The following is a 13,330-nucleotide window of genomic DNA, read 5'->3' as shown; positions in this document are numbered from 1 at the left end:
TCAGTCCCATCCCCTATTGTATCTGTTGTCAAGGTCTAGAGCCTGTCTGGGCTTCTTCCAGATGGTCGGCACCCTAGCGTGTTCTAGGCTATGGCCTCCTCTACTCAGCCTCATCAATCAACCCTCATTAATCCATTTTACATTTTCCAGAAAGTTCTTGAAATCTCTTGTCTACCAACAACTCCCCCCACCCCATTTCTCTCATTGTGCTATTTTTTTGTTTTCATTTTTTAATATATTTTTCTTCCTAGGCATGTGCTTCTTCAGCCATCTCAAATGAGAATTCTTTGGACAATTTAATGTTAATTTTAATCTAAAACTTATTACTCAAGGAACATACTGGGAATGAGGGATGGGGAGGAATATCTGGCAATCTCCTTTAGCTTTTCCACATCTGATATTGTTATAAGCTTTCTCCGATCACTACAGACCATGCTGAACTCTCAGCCCTTGGCATTTGTCATACTATTTACTTGATAATTTAGTCAAGTTACATTATTTATTTATTTCATATGAATTGTCTTCTATAATGTCATCTTATAGATTTAGGTTTGCTAAGGCCAAATACAATGTATTCCTTTCTATATACTTTGAGTGAAATAAGGATATGCCCAGAAGAACAAGGAAACCACCACATCACATGCAATCTCTCCACCTCCCAGTCATGGCTGACTGGACCAGGTTATCAGCTCATCACAATAGGCAGCCAATCCACTGGTTTATCAGAGACTTGAACAGATGACCTGGACCAATCAGATTCCCTTCATCATGAATTCAAACCATAAAACACAGAAGTTGTTGCTAGTCCATGGTGAGTACTGGACTGACAAAGCCATGCCAGCTCAGTGACTGAGGCAGCCATTTGCAAAATGATGAGTAAGAAAATGAGAGATGAAAATGAGACAGACATGGAGAAGCTGAGACTAAGTGAGAGAGAATGTACCTGTTTTAAACAACTTTCTAGTTTATGTGAAGCCCATTTGTACAGAATTCTGTAACGTTATATATTTCTATAACTTACAGAAATATCTGTAATATTGACTTGTATCTTTCTTTCTAATAACGAAGCTTGTTTGAGTGGGAATCTCTTGCAACTAAAAAGCAAAAAGTGTTAATTTCCTGGTTTTGTTTTTTAAAATACATTGTTCAGTTGCTCAGTCATGTCTGATTCTTTGTGACCCTATGGACTGCAGCACACCAGGCTTCCCTGTCCTTCACTATCTCCCAGAGTTTGCTCAAACTCATGTTCATTGAGTCCATGATGCCATCCAACCATCTCATCCTCTGTCACCCATTTCTCCTGCCATCAATCTTTCCCAGCATCAGGTTCTTTTCCAGTGAGTTGGCTCTTCGCATCAGGTAGCCAAAGTAATGGAGCTTCAGCATTAGTCCTTCCAATGAATATTCAGGGTTGATTTCCTTCAGGATTAACTGGTATGATCTCCTTGCAGTCCAAGGGACTCTCAAGAGTCTTCTCTATCACCACAGTTTGAAAGCATCAATTCTTCAGTGCTCAGCCTTCTTTATGATCCAACTCTCACATCCATACATGACTACTGGAAAAATTATCTTTGACTAGATGGACTTTTGTTGGAAAAGTGAAGTCTCTGCTTTTAAATACTCTTTCTAGGTTTGCTATAGCTTGTCTTCCAAGGAGCAAGCACCTTTTAATTTCATGGCTGCAGTCACCATCCACAGTGCTTTGGAGCCCAGGAAAATAATGTCTGTCATTGCTTCCCCATCTATTTGTCATGAAGTGATGGGACTGGATGCCATGACCTCAGTTCTTTGAATGCTGAGTTTTAAGCTGCTTTTTCACTTTCTTCTTTCATCAAGAGGCTCTTTAGTTCCTCTTCTCTTTCTGCCATTAGTGTGGGGGTTAAAATATAAAGAACAAGGCTATTGTTGGCTGAAAAAAAATGCACACCTAAACATTGGGAGCTATATTTTATCTGGGTGACAAAACTGAGAACTTATGACCAGAAGTAGCCTCTCAGATGGCTCTGACGGACTGCTCCAAAGAGTTAAGAGAGAAGCCAGGATATATAGGAGTTTTGCAATAGTCTGAACATCAAAAGATTACTGTTAATTAAAGAAAACCAGAGAGTTCCCTGGTGATCTAGTGGTTAAGACTCCGCACTTTCACTGCCGGGGGTGTGGGTCAGAACCCCAGTTAGGGAATTAAGATCCTGCACGCTGCGAGGCAAAGTCAAAAAAAATAAACTAGGTATCTCAAGTTAATGAATTTAGTGTTTTTCTGTGTATAGGAAGATGCGAGAATATGGGCTCACTCAAGTCATTCCTTTGATGTGCACCTTAACAATCTAGGGCTAGTATCCGGCTTTTCTCTATTCTGAATCCCTCAGGGCACATGCCTCTTAAGAAACCTGTATGCAGGTCAGGAAGCAACAGTTATAACTGGACAGGGAAAAACAGACTGGTTCCAAATAGGAAAAGGAGTACGCTAAGGCTGTATATTGTCACCCTGCTTATTTAACTTCTATGCAGAGTACATCATGAGAAACGCTGGACTGGAGGAAGCACAAGCTGGAATCGAGATTGCCAGGAGAAATATCAATAACCTCAGATATGCAGATGACACCACCCTTATGGCAGAAAGTGAAGAGGAACTAAAAGGTCTCTTGATGAAAGTGAAAGAGGAGAGTGAAAAAGTTGGCTTAAAGCTCAACATTCAGAAAACTAAGGTCATGGCATCCAGTCCCATCACTTCATGGCAAATAAATGGGAACAGTGGAAACAGTGTCAGACTTTATTTTTTTGGGCTCCAAAATCACTGCAGATGGTGATTGCAGCCATGAAATTAAAAGACGCTGGCTTCTTGGAAGGAAAGTTATGACCAACCTAGACAGCATATTCAAAAGCAGAGACATTACTTTGTCAACAAAGGTCCGTCTAGTCAAGGCTATGGTTTTTCCAGTAGTCATGTATGGATGTGAGAATTGGGCTGTAAAGAAAGCTGAGCGCCTAAGAATTGATGCTTTTGAACTATGGTGTTGGAGAAGACTTTTGAGAGTCCCTTGGACTGCAAGGAGATCCAACCAATCCATCCTAAAGGAGATCAGTCCTGGATGTTCATTGGAAGGACTGATGTTGAAGCTGAAACTCCAATACTTTGGCCACCTGATGCAAAGAGCTGACTCATTGGAAAAGACCCCAATGCTGGGAAAGATTGAGAGCAGGAGGAGAGGGGGACGACAGAGGATGAGATGGTTGGATGGCATCACCGACTCAATGGACATGGGTTTGGGTGGACTCCGGCAGTTGGTGACGGACAGGGAGGCCTGGGATGCTGCAATTCATGGGGTCGCAAAGAGTCAGACACGACTGAGTGACTGAACTGAACTGAACTGACAATGATAGCTGGTTTGTTGGTTGCAACATCCTTTATTTACTGATACGGCAGGCAATATTTTTTTAATCATATTATACATAAAAATTTACATCTCAATCAGTACACAAATTAAAATGTCAGAGAATTAGATGCTTTATTTTTAAAAATCCTGATAGAATGTAGCATCTTTCTCATTAATCTTTGACAATCTAATTCCACCGCTGTAGTAAAAATTTCTTCTGGGGAAACTCAGTTTAACTGTTTCAAAAGTCAAGAGAACAGGCACGAAATTTCCATTGTAAGCTCTCCTGTAAGAGGTCTTGCCAAGAACTTATTAAGGAAACCCAGTGCTTTCTCTGCTCCCTTCATCTGCCCCTCTTCATCTTTCTTTAGAGGCAGCAGGAGAAAGACCTAGTACCTTCAATATGTTCCTACATTTGCTCTTGTGAAATTATTATCTTACTTCAGTACTATTCTCTATATGCATCTGACCTTTAAAGCTAGAGTTGATTCTTGTTTTCATATCACATGGATCAGATATATCATGGGCTTTTGAAAAAAAAATGTATATAGTTACAGGAATACCCATTCAGAAGGAAATTATTTCACACACTTAAATCCTAACTTCATGATAGTTCTGCAAAGTGAGTTCCCAAATGCAGGGACCATGTCTTTTGAGTCCTTTCTACCTTCCCTCCAAAAAGAAAAAAAAAAGTGATTTAGAGCTGTGTAACCTTCAGCTATCCAATACATGTTAGTTGAATTGAATCATTTCAATTACAAAAAGAAAATTTTATTAAACCTTTGTGCCAAGTTTCAAGATGAAAATACATTTAAAGCAAAGTTAGGAAATGACACTAAAATTTTGAGTTGCAGAAGTCAGCAATTAAGAGTAATGTTCCAAAATAAGCACTGCCCATCTCCTGTGAATAAGCAGTTTATTTTGGCAAGGGCAGAAGCTTGCCTTGGGTGGATACATAATGATCCCACGCCACGGCTGCTCTCTCCAGACCAGTTAGAGATTTATTTCTCAGGCAGCGACATAACTGATTGCTAAAGCTAAAACAAATCTGTTTCATATCATTCTCAAACACCCATTTTTTTCTACTTTAAAATAGTTTACGCTCATTAAAAAAATTTTAACAAGTATGACAAAGTTGGAAAAATAATTATCCAGAGCACCATCATTTATACAGATCCACACTTTTTTTTCCATGTGTAATGCAAAGAATTTTATTACATCTGTTATTTTCTCCCAGTTTTACTGAGATATAATTAACATACTGCTACTGCTAAGTCACTTCAGTCGTGTCTGACTCTGTGTGACCCCATAGACGGCAGCCCACCAGGCTCCCCGTCCCTGGGATTCTCCAGGCAAGAACACTGGAATGAGTTGCCATTTCCTTCTCCAATGCATGAAAGTGAAAAGTGAAAGGGAAGTCGCTCAGTCATGTCCGACTCTGCGACCCCATGGACTGCAGCCCACCAAGGCTCCTCCATCCATGGGATTTTCCAGGCAAGAGTACTGGAGTGGGGTGCCATTGCCTTCTCCAATAATTAACATAGAGCACTGTATAAGTCTAAGGTGTACAGCATAATGATTTGACTTACATATATCATGAAATGATGACTACAATAAGTTTAGTGAACATACATCATCTCATATAGATGCAAAAGAAGAAAAAAAGTTTTTTTTTATTTTTCTTGTGATGAGAGCTCAGGATTTACTCTTTTAACAACTTCTGTATATAACATGGGCTTCCCTGGTGGCTCGGACAAAAAGAATCTGCCTATAATGCAGGAGATAAGGGTTCAGTCCCTGGGTTGGGAAGATCCCTGGAGAAAGGAATGGCAACCCATTCCAGTATTCTTGCCTAGAGAATCCCATGGATAGAGGAGCCTGGTGGGCTACAGTCCATGGGGTCACAATGAGTTAGACATGACTGAACCTGGGGTTTACTCCCTTAACAACTTTTGTGTATAACACACAGAAATATTAATTATATTTATCATGTTATATATTACCAAACAGATCCACTCCTAACATATTCTTCTTGCTACTTTCTTCTGATAGACCAAAAAACCATGTATGTTAATTGCTTTTTGCATAGAAAAATAAGCCAATCTGTATAAAATATGAGTTATTTATGATCTAAGTGGTAATACACCAGTTGTCTGTGAGTTCTCCCAAACTTTCTTTTGTGCTCTAAGGAGTTCTGCTGAAGGAAACACATTATCCCCAATCACAGTGTGTCTGGGTACGTCTATGTTGGATAAGCAGGAAGAAACATTTGAATTTCACTGTGCCTAGGAACCATCTGTAGGTCTTTTTAAAATGCAGAGTCAGAATTTTATTTTTAATTGAAGTATAGTTGATTTACAATGTTGGACCCAACTCTGCTGTACAGCGAAGTGTAGAGTCAGCATTGTAAACAAGCTTCGAGGTGATTAGCAGAAGATGCTAATTCATGGACATACTTTTAGCAGCAAGATCCTAATATAACCTGGGACATAAGAGAACTGATGGAAGAAGAAATTTTTGCCTGTACACATCTATCCACCATTAAGCCATTGCCACATCCCCGATCCATTTCTGGGAAAACATGGGACTATTTCTCATACCTGGAAAGTTTCCCATAGGCTGAGGGTGGAGTAAGGACATTTATTGCCATGCAAGTTAAAATATTGAGCAACCATTGTGAATCCTCAGCACTGGAAGCCTTGCAGAGTTCACAAAGTATCTACTCATCTCTTTTCCCTTGGTAGTAACATATATGATATCTGGGCACAGGGCCTCCTAGAAAAAGGCTATACTTCTTAGCCTCCCTTGCAGCTGAATGTGACCACATTACCAACTCCCAGACAATGGTATCTAAACAGAAGGGTGTGTAATCCATGGTTTGAGAATGGCAACAAATCAAATGAAATTAAAAGATTTTATTTGTTCTAGTTATGATAATCTATAGCCCAGTTACAGTCAACTAAAATTTTAAAGGAAAGTGCATACTCCAGAGGTTGTTGCTAATGTTCCAACTGAAAAAACCATATCCTGGAAGTGACTACTCCAAGTGTTTCTGTCATCTAAATCTGGATCAACACCAGATTCTCTGAATCTCCATGAATTTCAGAAATGGGGTTTTCACTTCAGTTCAGTTGCTCAGCCGTGTCCGACTCTTTGGGACCCCATGGACTGCAGCACACCAGGCTTCCCTGTCCATCACCAACTCCCGGAACTTGCTCAAACTCATGTCCATTGAGTCGATGACACGATCCAATCATCTCATCCTTTGTTGTCCCCTTCTCCTCCTGCCCTCAATCTTTCCCAGAATCAGGGTCTTTTCCAATGAGTCAGTTTTTCGCATCAGATGGCCAAAGTATTGGAACGTTAGCTTCCAATGAATATTCAGGACCTATTTCCTTTAGGATTCACTGGTTTGATCTCCTTGCAGTCCAAGGGACTCTCAAGAGTCTTCTCCAACACCACAGTTCAAAAGCATCAATTCTTCAGCGCTAAGCTTTCTTTATGGTCCAACTCTCACATCCATATTTAACCACTGGAAAAACCATACTTTGACTAGATGGACCTTTGTGGGCAAAGGAATGTTTCTGCTTTTTAGTATGCTGTCTAGGTTTGCTATAGCTTTTCTTCCAAGGAGCAAGCATCTTTTAATTTCATGGCTGCAGTCACCATGTGCAGTGATTTTGGAGGCCAAGAAAATAAAGTTTGTAACTGTTTCCATTGTTTCTCCGTCTATTTGCCATGAAGTGATGGAACCGATGCCATGATCCTCGTTTTCTGAATGTTGAGTTTTAAGCCAGCTTTTTCAATTACTTCCTCTTTCACCTTCATCAATAGGCTCTTTAGTTCATCTTTGCTTTCTGCCATAAGGGTGGTGTCATCTGCATATCTGAGGTTATTGACATTTCTCCTGACAATGTTGATTCCAGCTTGTGCTTCATCTAGTCCAGCATTTCGCATGATATTCTCTGCATATAAATTAAATAAGCAGAGTGACAATATACAGCCCTGATGTACTCCTTTCCCAATTTGGAACTAGCCCGTTGTTCCATGTCCGGTTCTAACTATTGCTTCTTAACCTGCATACAGGTTTCTCTGGAAGCAGGTAAGGTGGTCTGATATTCCCATCTCTTGAAGAATTTTCTGCAGTTTGTTGTGATCCACACAGTTAAAGGCTTTGGTATAGTCAATAAAAGCAGTAGATGTTTTTCTGGAACTCTCTTGCTTTTTCTATGATCCAACAGATATCAGCAATTTAAAAGTCTACTAACCAGTATACTGAATGCCAGAAAGGAATTCTCATTGGTTAACATAAAGATACTTAAAATATCAGCTTGGTCTCTAAAATCTTTTGGAGACCTTCTGCATCCTTGTAAGAATAAAGTAAAAGAATGCAATGTTTGAACCTTTAGAAATGGTGCCTAAGGCTTGATTTCTAAACAAGGTCAGGTTTTTGGTTTTAAAACTGTCTCATATCCGTGGCTGCATGGGTGCAGGAGGGCCGAGAGGAGCTACTCCAAGGTCAAGAGGGGCAGCCATGAGGAGATACCCCTCGTCCAAGGTAAAGAGCAGCGGCCGTGCTGTGCTGGAGCAGCCGTGGTTTCTTACGTCCAAGGTAAGAGAAACCTAAGTAAGACGGTAGGTGTTGCGAGAGGGCATCGGAGGGCAGACACACTGAAACCATAATCACAGAAAACTAGTCAATCTAATCATATGGACCACAGCCCTGTCTAACTAAATGAAACTAAGCCATGCTGTGAGGGGCCACACAAGATGGGTCATGGTGGAGAGGTCTGACAGAATGTGGTCCACTGGAGAAGGGAATGGCAAACCACTTCAGTATTCTTGCCTTGAGAACCCCATGATCAATATGAAAAGGCAAAATGATAGGATACTTAAAGAGGAACTCCCCAGGTCAGTAGATGCCCAATATGCTACTGGAGATCAGTGGAGAAATAACTCCAGAAAGAATGAAGGGATGGAGCCAAAGCAAAAATAATACCCAGTTGTGAATGTGACTGGTGATAGAAGCAAGATCCGATGCTGTAAAGAGCAATATTGCACAGGAACGTGGAATGTTAGGTCCATGAATCAAGTCAAATTGGAAGTGGTCAAACAGAAGATGGCAAGAGTGAATGTTGACATTCTAGAAATCAGCGAACTAAAATGGACTGGAATGGGTGATTTAACTCAGATGACCATTATATCTACTGCTGTGGGCAGGAATCCCTTACAAGACATGGAGTAGCCTTCATGGGGAACAAAAGAGTCTGAAATGCAGTACTTGGATGCAATCTCAAAAACGACAGAATGATCTCTGTTCATTTCCAAGGCAATTCAATATCAGAGTAATCCAAGTCTATGCCTCAACCAGTAATGCTAAAGAAACTGAAGTTGAACAGTTCTATGAAGACCTACAAGACCTTTTAGAACTAACACCCAAAAAAGATGTCCTTTTCATTATAGGGGACTGGAATGCAAAAGTAAGAAGTCAAGAAATACCTGAGGTAACAGGCAAATTTGGCCTTGGAGTACAGAATGAAACAGGGAAAAGGCTAAGAGAGTTTTGCCAAGAGAATGCACTGGTCATAGCAAACACCCTCTTTCAACAACACAAGAGAAGACTCTACACATGGACATCACCAGATGGTCAACACCAAAATCAGATTGATTATATTCTTTGCAGTAAAAAATGGAGAAACTCTATACAGTCAGCAAAAACAAGACCTGGAGCTGACTGTGGCTCAGACCATGAACTCCTTATTGCCAAATTCAGACTTAAATTGAAGAAAGTAGGGAAAACACTAGACCATTCAGGTATGACCTAAATCAAATCCCTTATGATTATACAGTGGAAGTAAGAAATAGATTTAAGGGACCAGATCTGATAGACAGAGTGCCTGATGAACTATGGAATGAGATTCGTGACATTGTACAGGAGACAGGCATCAAGACCATTCCCATGGAAAAGAAATGCAAAAAAGCAAAATGGCTGTCTGGGGAGGCCTTACAAATAGCTGTGAAAAGAAGAGAAGCGAAAAGCAAAGGAGAAAAGGAAAGATATAAGCATCTGAATGCAGAGTTCCAAATAATAGCAAGGAGAGATAAGAAAGCCTTCTTTAGCGATCAATGCAAAGAAATAGAGGAAAACAACAGAATGGGAAAGACTAGAGATCTCTTCAAGAAAATGAGAGATACCAAGGGAACACTTCATGCAAAGATGGGCTCGATAAAGGACAGAAATGGTATGGACCTAACAGAAGCAGAAGATATTAAGAAGAGGTGGCAAGAATACACAGAAGAACTGTACAAAGAAGATCTTCACAACCAAGGTAATCACGATGGTGTGATCACTGACCTAGAGCCAGACATCCTGGAATGTGAAGTCAAGTGGGCCTTAGAAAGCATCACTACAAACAAAGCCAGTGGAGATGATGGAATTCCAGTTGAGCTATTTCAAATCCTGAAAGATGATGCTGTGAAAGTGCTGCACTCAATATGCCAGCAAATTTGGGAAACTCAGCAGTGGCCACAGGACTGGAAAAGGTCAGTTTTCATTCTAATCCCAAAGAAAGGCAATGCCAAAGAATGCTCAAACTACCACACAATTGCACTCATCTCACACGCTAGTAAAGTAATGCTCAAAATTCTCCAAGCCAGGCTTCAGCAGTACGTGAACTGTGAACTTCCAGATGTTCAAGCTGATTTTAGAAAAGGCAGAGGAACCAGAGATCAAATTGCCAACATCCACTGGATCATGGAAAAAGCAAGAGAGTTCCAGAAAAACATCTATTTCTGCTTATTGACTATGCCAAAGCCTTTGACTGTGTGGATCACAATAAACTGTGGAAAATTCTGAAAGAGATGGGAATACCAGACCACCTGACCTGCCTCTTGAGAAACCAATACGCAGGTCAGGAAGCAACCGTTAGAACTGGACATGGAATAACAGACTGGTTCCAAATAGGAAAAGGAGTACATCAAGGCTGCATATTGTCACCCTGCTTATTTAACTTATATGCAGAGTACATCATGAGAAATGCTTCCCTGGAAGAAGCACAAGCTGGAATCAAAATTGCTGGGAGAAATATCAGTATTTCTCAGATATGCAGATGACACCACCCTTATGGCAGAAAGTGAAGAGGAACTAAAAAGCCTCTTGATGAAAGTGAAAGAGGAGAGTGAATAAGTTGGCATAAAGCTCAACATTCAGAAAACTAAGATCATGGCATCCGGTCCCATCAGTTCATGGGAAATAGATGGGAAACAGTGGAAACAGTGGCTGACTTTATTTTTAGGGGCTCCAAAATCACTTTAGATGGTGATCGCAGCCATGAAATTAAAAGACGCTTACTCCTTGGAAGGAAAGTTATGACCAACCTAGATAGCATATTGGGCTTCCCTGGTAGCTCAGAGGTTAAAGCGTCTGCCTGCAATGCAGGAGACCTGGGTTTGATCCCTGGGTTGGGAAGATCCCCTGGAGAAGGAAATGGCAACTGACTCCAGTATTCTTGCCTGGAGAATCCCATGGATGGAGGAGCCTGATGGGCTACAGTCCACGGGCTTGCAAAGAGTCGGACACGACTGAGTGACTTCACTCATTTCACTCAGATAGAATATTAAGAAGCAGAGACATTACTTTGCCAACAAAGATCCATCTTGTCAAGGCTATGGTTTTTCCAGTGGTCATGTGTGGATGTGAGTGTGGACTGTGAAGAAAGCTGAGCGCCGGAGAATTGATGCTTTTGAACTGTGGTGTTGGAGAAGACTTCTGAGAGTCCCTTGGACTGCAAGGAGATCCAATCCATCCATTCTAAAGGAGATCAGTCCTGGGTGTTCTTTGGAAGGACTGATGCTAAAGCTGAAACTCCAGTACTTTGGCCACCTCATGCAAAGAGTTGACTCATTGGAAAAGACTCTGATGCTGGGAGGGATTGGGGGCAGGAGGAGAAGGGGACAACAGAGGATGAGATGGCTGGATGGCACCACTGACTCGATGGATGTGAGTTTGAGTGAACTCTGGGAGTTGGTGATGCACAGGCAGATCTGGTATGCTGCAATTCATGGGGTCGCAAAGAGTCGGACAGGACCAAGGGACTGAACTGACTGATATCAGCTCTCTAGATAACATTCCAGCTTCTGGAATGTTGTCATGCTTGCCTTGATTGAACTTTTCACTATTGTTGAGATTGGAGATTAGAGGAGATATGAGTAGAGATTTAGTTGAATTGACTGTGCTGTCTTCAGTTGGTCAGTTGTGTCCAACTCTTTGCAACCCCATGGACTGTAGCCTGCCTGTCCATGGGATTCTCCAGGCAGAATACTGGAGTGGGTGGCCATGCCTTCTCCAGGGGATCTTTTAATGCAGGGCTGGAACTCAGGTCTCCCGCACTGCAGGTGGATTCTTTACCATCTGAGTCACCAGGGAAGCTTAGATAACAGAAACTATTATGCTTGTTTATAAGTAAATGTGGTTAATAGATGTCTTTGTTTGTGGCAGAATTTGTTTTGAAACTTGCTTTCATATCATCTGGTAGGATAGTTGACAAAGTGACCATTTTTATTGTTCTCTACCAAGTTACTCTTTATCAAAAAGTCCATAAGTATCATGCAGAACTCAACTAGCTTGTGTCAATTTACAGTAAAGAGCAAGAAGGAGACAAAGAGCTGGATTTCCTTAAGTCCATGGAGCCACCATAGAACTCTGGACCTCTCTCCTCCAGCGGTGTTTTTATGCCAGAGAAATATATTTCCAACTTGTGTCAGACGCTAGCTATCAGCTTGTATTTTCTGCTAGTCATGCAAGAAACCTGTCCTGATAATCCTATACATTCCAATCATCATCCCAGGAAGACACTTCCCAGGACACCTTTCCTGATTTCCCTTCCCTTCCCCGTCCTTGTTTCTTCTGTATTTAGGATTAGCTCCAACATCACCCTCCACCCTCTACTTTCAAATACTTTGTACTCCTCTTCAAGCTCTTCTGAGAATACTCAAGAAGGGTGCTTTGTGACATTGTTGCTTTGGTGGGGGCCTCCCTCACCATTACTGTTTGAAGAAAAGAAGTTTCTAATCTTAACAGTTTCCTGATGACAGATATATCAGAAGGCAGGCATTTTGCCCTTAGACTCCATATCTTAGCACATATGATTTTAATACACTATTGATCAGGGGATTTTTGGAGAAACTAATACCTGTGGCCATCAATTTGTTATGCAAGTGAATATTGAAACGTCTCTGGTCAATAATGTTTGGGGAACAAAAGATATGGGCTTCCCTGATGGCACAGTGGTAAAGAATTTACCTGCCAATGCTGGAGACGTGGGTTCAGTCCCTGGGTAGGGAAGATCCCCGGAGAAGGGAATGGCAACCCACTCCAGTATTCTTGCCTGGGACATCCTACAGACAGAGGAGCCTGGAGGGTTACAGCTCATGCGGTCACAAAAGAATCAGACACGACTAAGCAACTAAACAACAAAAGATGTATTAATACATTCCTAGTTAATAATGTGTTAAAAATAAAAATGATCAATTGTTTGGGATCAAATTTAACCAAAAACTCGTGTAACACAGTATGGAATATATTTCCATTTTTTTAACTTATTTTCTTTATTTCATGCTTTGTGTTTATACCATTTTTTTTTTTAAAAGAGTGGTTTTTTAAGATTACAAATGCCTCAAGACTAAATAATACTCAGATTACAGAACATGACTCAGTTAGAATGCCTTTTGTTCCTATTATTATTATTTATCCTTCTCTTCATTCTTCTCTCCCCACTTCTCCAATAAAATCAGAAAAGGAGCTAAATTAAAGGCTTCATACTCCTAAGACCTCTTTAACTTCCTACACAGCAGAATACCATAATTTGGATTCTTTGGAGACTTCCTCTTCATGCAAAATCCCGTCTGTGATGGAACCAGTACAACACGATGATTTAGCCCACGTTCTAGCATCAGTG

Source organism: Bos mutus, chromosome 4 (genome assembly GCF_027580195.1).
Source record: "Bos mutus isolate GX-2022 chromosome 4, NWIPB_WYAK_1.1, whole genome shotgun sequence".
In the NCBI taxonomy this organism is placed as follows: Eukaryota; Metazoa; Chordata; class Mammalia; order Artiodactyla; family Bovidae; genus Bos; species Bos mutus.
This window is presented reverse-complemented; position numbering follows the sequence as displayed.